The sequence below is a fragment of the Arachis hypogaea genome, chromosome 14 (genome assembly GCF_003086295.3).
Source record: "Arachis hypogaea cultivar Tifrunner chromosome 14, arahy.Tifrunner.gnm2.J5K5, whole genome shotgun sequence".
NCBI classification, from domain to species: Eukaryota; Viridiplantae; Streptophyta; class Magnoliopsida; order Fabales; family Fabaceae; genus Arachis; species Arachis hypogaea.
Window position 1 is genome coordinate 36,077,055 of NC_092049.1, and position 8,396 is coordinate 36,085,450.

Below are 8,396 nucleotides of genomic sequence, written 5' to 3' on the forward strand. Positions count from 1 at the left end.
AAAGGTTGTTGAGTCCTAACTCTGAGATAACCTTTTATCTATGTTAAGAGTATATGAGTATTAGAGTTAGAGTCATTTATTTTTATGTCTTTAATTTCCTGTCTTTTATTATTAAGTGTCTTCTTTTATGCCTAATTTATATTATTTTTATTAAATAATAAATAAAAATTAGAGTCTATGCCTTAAAGTCATGAATATCCTATGAATCCATCACCGTTCTTAAATAAAAAAATGTTTTAATTACAAAAGAACAAGAAGTACATGGTTTCGAATTCATCCTTGAAACTAGTTTAATTATTTTGATGTGGTGACAATACTTTTTATTTTCTGAATGAATGCTTGAACAGTGCATATGTCTTTTGAAGTTGATGTTTATGAATGTTAAATATATTGGCTCTTGAAGAATAAGGAAAAAGGAGAAATGTTATTTGATAATCTGAAAAATCATAAAAATGATTCTTGAAGCAAGAAAAAGCAGTGAATACAAAAGCTTGCAGAAAAAAAAAGAGAAAAGAAAAATGGCAAAAAAAAAGAGAAAAAGAAAAAGAAAAAGCAAGCAGAAAAAGCCAAAAGCTCTTTAAACCAAAAGCCAAGAGCAAAAAGCCAATAGCCCTTAAAACCAAAAGGCAAGGGTAATAAAAAGGATCCAAGGCTTTGAACATCAGTGGATAGGAGGGCCTAAAGGAATAAAATCCTGGCCTAAGCGGCTAAACCAAGCTGTCCCTAACCATGTGCTTGTGGCGTGAAGGTGTCAAGTGAAAACTTGAGACTGAGCGGTTAAAGTCAAGGTCCAAAGCAAAAGAAGAGTGTGCTTAAGAACCCTGGACACCTCTAATTGGGGACTTTAGTTAAGCTGAGTCACAATCTGAAAGGGTTCACCCAGTTATGTGTCTGTGGCATTTATGTATCTGGTGGTAATACTGGAAAACAAAGTGCTTAGGGCCACGGCCAAGACTCATAAAGTAGCTGTGTTCAAGAATCAACATACTAAACTAGGAGAATCAATAACACTATCTAAATTCTGAGTTCCTATAGATGCCAATCATTCTGAACCTCAATGGATAAAGCGAGATGCCAAAACTATTCAAGAGGCAAAAAGTTACAAGTTCCGCTCATCTGATTGGAGCTAAGTTTCATTGATATTTTGGAATTTATAGTATATTCTCTTCTTTTTATCCTATTTGATTTTCAGTTGCTTGGGGACAAGCAACAATTTAAGTTTGGTGTTGTGATGAGCGGATAATTTATACGCTTTTTGGCACTATTTTTAGTATGTTTTCAATGTAATTTAGTTAGTTTTTATTATATTTCTATTAGTTTTTAAATAAAAATCACAATTCTGGACTTTACTATGAGTTTGTGTGTTTTTCTGTAATTTCAGGTATTTTCTGGCTGAAATTGAGGGAGTTGAGCAAAAATCTGATTCAGACTGAAAAAGGACTGCTGATGCTGTTGGATTTTGACCTCCCTGCACTCGAAATGGATTTTCTGGAGCTACAGAACTTCAAATGGCGTGTTCTCAATTGCGTTTGAAAGTAGACATCCAGGGCTTTTCAGAAATATATAATAGTTTATACTTTGCTCAAGGATAGACGACGTAAACTGGCGTTCAACGCCAGTTCCATGTTGCAGTCTAGCGTCAAACGCCAGAAACAGGTTACAAATGGGAGTTGAACGCCAGAAACAGGTTACAACCTGGCGTTCAACTCCAGAAACAGCCTAGGCATGTGAGAAGCTTAAGTCTCAGCCCCAACACATACCAAGTGGGCCCCAGAAGTGGATTTCTGCACCATAATCATAGTTTAGTCATTTTCTGTAAACCTAGGTTACTAGTTTAGTATTTAAACAACTTTTGGAGGTCTATTTCGCACCTCATGACATTTTAGATCTGAACTTTATACTCTTTGACGGCATGAGTCTCTGAACTCCATTGTTGGGGGTGAGGAGCTCTGCTGTGTTTTGATGAATTAATGCAACTATTTCTGTTTTCTATTCAAACACGCTTGTTTCTATCTAAGATGTTTATTCGCACTTCAATATGATGGATGTGATGATCCGTGACACTCGTCATCATCCTCAACCTATGAACGCGTGCCTGACCACCACCTCCATTCTACCTTCGATTGAATGAATATCTCTTGGATTCCTTAATCAGAATCTTCGTGGTATAAGCTAGAATCCATTGGCAGCATTCTTGAGAATCCGGAAAGTCTAAACCTTGTCTGTGGTATTCCGAGTAGGATTCAGGGATTGAATGACTGTGACGAGCTTCAAACTCACAAGGGCTGGGCGTAGTGACAGACGCAAAAGGATCAATGGATCCTATTCCAGCATGAGTGGGAACCGACAGATAATTAGCCGTGCGGTGACAGTGCACCTGGACCTTTTTCACTGAGAGGACGGATGGTAGCCATTGACAACGGTGATCCACCAACACACAGCTTGCCATAGGAGGAACCTTGCGTGCGTGAAGAAGAAGACAGGGAGAAAGCAGAGATTTAGAAGACAAAGCATCTCCAAAACTGCAACATATTCTCCATTACTGTAGAACAAGTATTTAATCCATGCTCTTTTATTCTTCGCAATTCATACTGATAATTATAATTGATTTCCTGACTAAGATTTACAAGATAACCATAGATTGCTTCAAACCAACAATCTCCGTGGGATCGACCCTTACTCAGGTAAGGTATTACTTGGACGACCCAGTGCACTTGCTGGTTAGTGGTACGAGTTGTGAAAAGTGTGATTCACAATTTGTGCACCAGTTATCAAACAGAATCATTTGACTTCCAAAAATTTTGTATTCTGAAGGCTTCAATGGTCTAGTTTTGAAGTTACAGTAATATTTTGATTTTGATTTTAGCATTGGAGCGTTACTTGTTCCTTGATATTATTTTCGTGTTGACATTTTGTTTGCATTATCTAAATCCCAAGTAACTGTGTCCTACTTTTAAGATCCTATCCCAATTTATTTTTGGGAGAGTTTAGATGTACCCCTGAATTAACTGATTTGTCAGTTGTGTTATTTTCAATACTACTGCCATGAAATGTATTAAGGCCTTTGTTAATTTCTCTTTGGCTTAATTAAATATATCATCCCGTGCTTTTATATATTTCATTAAATTCATTGTATTGGCTAACTTTATATTCATTTTTTTCTTTTAATGGGTAGTTCTCTACGGAAAAATTATACAGTGGAATAGTTCATGGTGTTAAACATGTGCATTTTATATAGCTTCATATGGAAGTATAGTCATTGTTGTTTTAGTCAACACATGGTTCAATGATTAACAGAACAAGATATTTTATTCAATTTGCTTCCAGAGTTGGCGTGTTTGGAGAGTCTTGAGATTTCTTGCAGTAAAGTCACTAATTTTGGCATCAGCTTTCTAAAAGGTACTTTCTGTTTTCTTGTATTATTGTGGTATTTCAGAACAATCATGATTTTTTATTTTATAGGTTCAACCTAGAATTTTCATCTTTTTCCATGGATTTTTCTTTGTTTTCTATTTTTATGTGAATATATGGTTATAATTCTGAATGCAGTTATCAACCAATCAGTTTGTCTTTTCCGGGAAAAGATTTTAGTTATATATCCAATCTTCCTTGTGCTTCATTTCTTTGATGTAGACTTCAGTTGTATAAATCATTCATGGAAAAGTCTCTTTGTTTTTCCGTTTGTCCTTGTAATTTCTGAAGTTGAAATTATTTATGTTAGTCAGTAGGCATGTTGCAGTGTGAACTATAAACAGTACCGATATACAATACTAGCATCTCAGCTTGCCAGTTTGAACAGAATTCTTGAGTTTCATTATTTCATAATTATCTATGCTTCATTAATTTTCGATGATATCCTGGTTCATTTCAGGGTTGCAAAAGCTTTTCTTACTAAACTTGGAAGGATGCCTTGTAATAGCTGCATGCTTGGATTCTCTTGCAGGTTTAATTGCTTGATATACTTTTATGCTTATTATGTTGCTGATCTAGAAAATTGGTCGCTTTATTATATTCCCTAGAAACAATACAACTATACAACTACTAAACCTATAAACCAGCCAACATATTTAAGGATATCCTTCAGTGGTGCCATTGTGAGAATGGTTGAATTCTTGTCTTCTCTCTCTGGAAAACTTAATTTGTACAATTTGTAGAGTTGAAGTTCAACAAAAGCAAGAAAAATTTGCCATAAACAAGAATAAGAAGAGAAAAAGATGATACTTTTATTTGCAAAATAAATAACTTGAGTGGTTTATACACCCTGCTGTTTGTTATCCTCAATTATCAATACAACCTAAGATATTATCATAATGCAAGCTCAAAATTGCTTCACCAAAATTACTAATGAATGAAAGAATGATTAGAGAGAACTCAATAAAGGCAACCTCAAGCAGGAAGATCATTCTAATATTACAATGCACCCTTGAATTGTTCCAATTTGCCCTCGAACTGCAGGAAGATCAAAGAGTTCTAGCAGCAGTCCCACTGCTTCCCTCCTCTCTTCTGCATCTCTTGTTAGAGACTTCACCACTGCCTTTTGATATCTATCATTTGCTAACATAACTACATAAGTGCAAATGCTTTCAATATTGATACTTTGATTTAAAGATTTCTGCTTGCTTCAGCATTATTGCTCTTTGCCTACTTGAAGATTGTTGATCTCCTTGCTTTATTTATATATACATAATGTATTTTGATTAGTTTTCTCCCCAGTTTATTAATTTTGATCCCCTTGTCTGTTTTGATTTTGCATCTGGAATCAGGAGTACATATTTAAATTATTAGTCTCTAAAATTTGAACTATTAGTCTCTAAATTTTGAGTTAGGTAATTTAGTATTTTTAATGATGATGTTTAGGATAAAATAAATTTTTATGATACATATGTAAAATTTTAAAGTTAAAAAATAAAAGAGTTTATTTATTATATTTATGTTTATCACTCTCTCCATTATTTATTCATTTCATATGTTGAACTAAATCCTCCATACTCCATAGTATATTTAGGAGATGAAGGCAAATATATAGACCTTAATGAATAGGCTTAAAATCTCAACCAGGATTGGTATCTAGGAGATAGGTAATGGCAAAGATAGTTTCATGAGATAAATCAAAAGATAAATCATTTTGTCAAGATTACATTGCTTCAGTATATGAATTAATTTAGTACTATATTTTTTATAACTGTTGCATGTTATGTTCGAATAGGATAGAGGTTTCTTAGTGTTGCGGTTGCTGATTGTAGATTTACTTGCACTTTCTAATTATATGCTGTTTATGTGTAGGTTACGGTATTGTACTTTCATGATAAATTTACATGGGTGAAAGGACTCGGTCTCTGCACTATTCTGTTTGGTGTCAGTTTATTCAACTGGTACAAGTAAGTCATCAGTAAACTTGTCTTCCAAAATTCTTTTTCCTTTAATTCTATTATGCTTGTTTATATATTTTTTCGGTCTATTTTTCTATTTTAGATATCTGAAGCTTCAGAAGGGCCATTTTGGTGAAGGCGAGGTGGCAGTGCTTCACACAATAGATTCTGCTGGCAAATATGTTATTCTTGAGGAGATGGATGAGCAGGATATCTGAAACCTTCATAACAACATCTTCAAAGTAAGTCCCTCAGTTGGACTGTTGTTAAGTGATGCATGAAGCTATAATAACTTATTTATCTATAGATATATATAAATTGACTTCCCCTTTTTAATCATAAGATCATTAGTGCTTGTCTTGGTCATCTCAGGGCTTGAATGTTGATGTTATCAACTACTACTGCTATGTGGCAGTCATTAATACTTTGTCAATAGAGAAATGTACCACTTTTATTGTGCACCTTTCTTGTACACCTTTCGTTTTTGATATAAAAGAGGAATTTTTTTTATCTTCTCTCACTTTTTATCAATCACTTTTAATAGGTATATAAGAGAAGTGTATACTAACTACTAAGTAGTGCATATAAGATCTCTCAATTTCTATATTTGTGTAGCTCCTACGACTCGCCTGCTGACCGACTTCATGTCATGTTTTCAGCAGTTACCTCTTGATGCTTCCATTGGATTTGTGATGTGAAGATGCTTTCCAAGTTTATCAGACCGGAGGAAACAAATCGCCCGGTGATGATCAACATTTAAGCCCAATCATTCATCACTTCCATTTTAAAATTTTGTAATTGAATATCTTGTATTCTGTTAGTGTTTCATCGGTAGCACAAATTTTGGTATTCTTGACGTGAATTGTCAAGATATATTTTGTAGATTAAGGCAGCAGGGTGTAGTAGATCAAAGGTTCATTTTTGTTTTAATGTATCGAGTTACATGTTACTATTTTTTGTTCTTATGTAATAAATGTAACTCTCTGATTTTGTTCATCTAATTATGAGTCATGTTCAATCTTTGATGAGCGGATATTTTATACGCTTTTTGGGGTTAATTTCATATAGTTTTTAGTGTGTTTTAGTTAGTTTTTAGTTTATTTTCAGTAGTTTCTAGGCAAAATTCATATTTCTGGACTTTACTATGAGTTTGTGTATTTTTCTGTGATTTCAGGTATTTTCTGGCTGAAATTGAGGGAGCTGAGCAAAAATCTGATTCAGGCTGAAAAAGGACTGCTGATGTTGTTGAATTCTGACCTCCCTGAACTCAAAGTAGATTTTCTGGAGCTACAAAACTCCAAATGGCGCGCTATCAATTGCGTTGGAAAGTAGACATCCAGGGCTTTCCAGCAATATATAATAGTCCATACTTTGCTCAAGGATAAATGATGTAAACTGGCGTTCAATGCCAGTTCCATGTTGCAGTCTGGCGTCTAGCGCCAGAAACAAGTTACAAAGTGGAGTTCAACGCCAGAAACAGGTTACAACCTGGCGTTGAACGCCCAAAACAGCCCAGGCACGTGAGAAGCTTAAGCCTCAGCCCCAGCACACACCAAGTGGGCCCCAGAAGTGGATTTCTACGCTATCTATCATAGTTTACTCATTTTCTGTAAACCTAGGTCACTAGTTTAGTATTTAAACAACTTTTAGAGATTTAATTGGTATCTCATGACATTTTAGATTTGAACTTTGTACCTTTTGAAGGCATGAGTCTCTAAACTCCATTGTTGGGGGTGAGGAGCTCTGCTGTGTCTCGATGAATTAATGCAAGTATTTCTGTTTTCCATTCAAACATGCGTGTTCCTATCTAAGATATCCATTCGCACTTCAATATGAATGTGATGAACGTGACAATCATCATCATTCCTCTACGAACGCGTACCTGACAACCACTTACGTTCCACTATAGAATGAATGAATATCTCTTAGATCTCTTAATCGGAATCTTCGTGGTATAAGCTAGATTGATGGCAGCATTCAAGAGAATCCGGAAAGTCTAAACCTTGTTTGTGGTATTCCGAGTAGGATTCATGGATTGAATGACTGTGACGAGCTTCAAACTCGCGAGTGCTGGGCGTAGTGACAGACGCAAAAGGATAGTAAATCCTATTCCGGTACGATTGAGAACCTGCAGATGATTAGCCGTGCGGTGACAGCGCATCTGGACCCTTTTCACTGGAGGGATGGGTGGTAGCCATTGACAACGGTGATCCACCAACACACAGCTTGCCATAGGAGGACGTGCGTGCGTGAATCAGAAAACAGAGGAAAGTAGAATTTCAGAAGAGAAAGCATCTCCAAAACTCCAACATATTCTCCATCATTGCATACAAGTATAATTTGTGTTCTGCCCTTTTATTCCTTGCAATCAAATTTGATAAGTGAATTATTTTATTGTTCTCCTGACTAAGAGTTACAAGATAACCATAGATTGCTTCAAGCCAACAATCTCCGTGGGATCGACCCTTACTCACGTAAGGTATTACTTGGACGACCCAGTGCACTTGCTGGTTAGTGGTACGAGTTGTAAAAAGTGTGATTTACAATTCGTGCACCAAGTTTTTGGTACCGTTGTCGAGGATTGTTTGAGTTTGGACAACTGACGATTTATTTTGTTGCTTAGATTAGGAAAAATTTTTCCTTTTGGTTTAGAGTCTTTTATTATATATACCCTGTTAAAACACTTTAAATTTATAGCTCAATTAGCTAGAGCGTGGTGCTTATGTTCTTAGTAATTAGCTATCCTATTTTTAAAATCTTTTTCAGAAATAATTTTTCTTTGAATAAATCTTGTGCCAAACTTTAAGTTTGGTGTTTTCTTGTTGATTTTTCTTTGTTTTTCGAAAATTTTAGTTTGGTTTTCCAAAAATTTTAAGTTTGGAGTTCTTTCTTCATGTTCTTGTGTTCTTGTGAGTCTTCAAAGTGTTCTTGAGTTTCCTTGTGTCTTGATCTTAAAATTTTTAAGTTTGGTGTTCCTTGGTGTTTTCCCTCCAAAATTTTCGAAAACAAGGAGTATTAGATCTAAAA

The 8,396-nt window shown here is 35.1% G+C and overlaps 1 long non-coding RNA gene across 1 annotated transcript; it reads left to right on the forward strand.

Annotated features, from left to right (window-relative positions):
* Positions 1–1,384: 1,384 nt before the first annotated feature.
* Positions 1,385–7,151, forward strand: LOC112740367 (uncharacterized). The gene is made up of 5 exons (XR_003171111.3): positions 1,385–3,399; positions 3,872–3,943; positions 5,284–5,378; positions 5,473–5,611; positions 6,032–7,151. It is a non-coding gene; the product is annotated as an uncharacterized lncRNA (long non-coding RNA).
* The last annotated feature ends 1,245 nt before the right edge of the window (positions 7,152–8,396 follow it).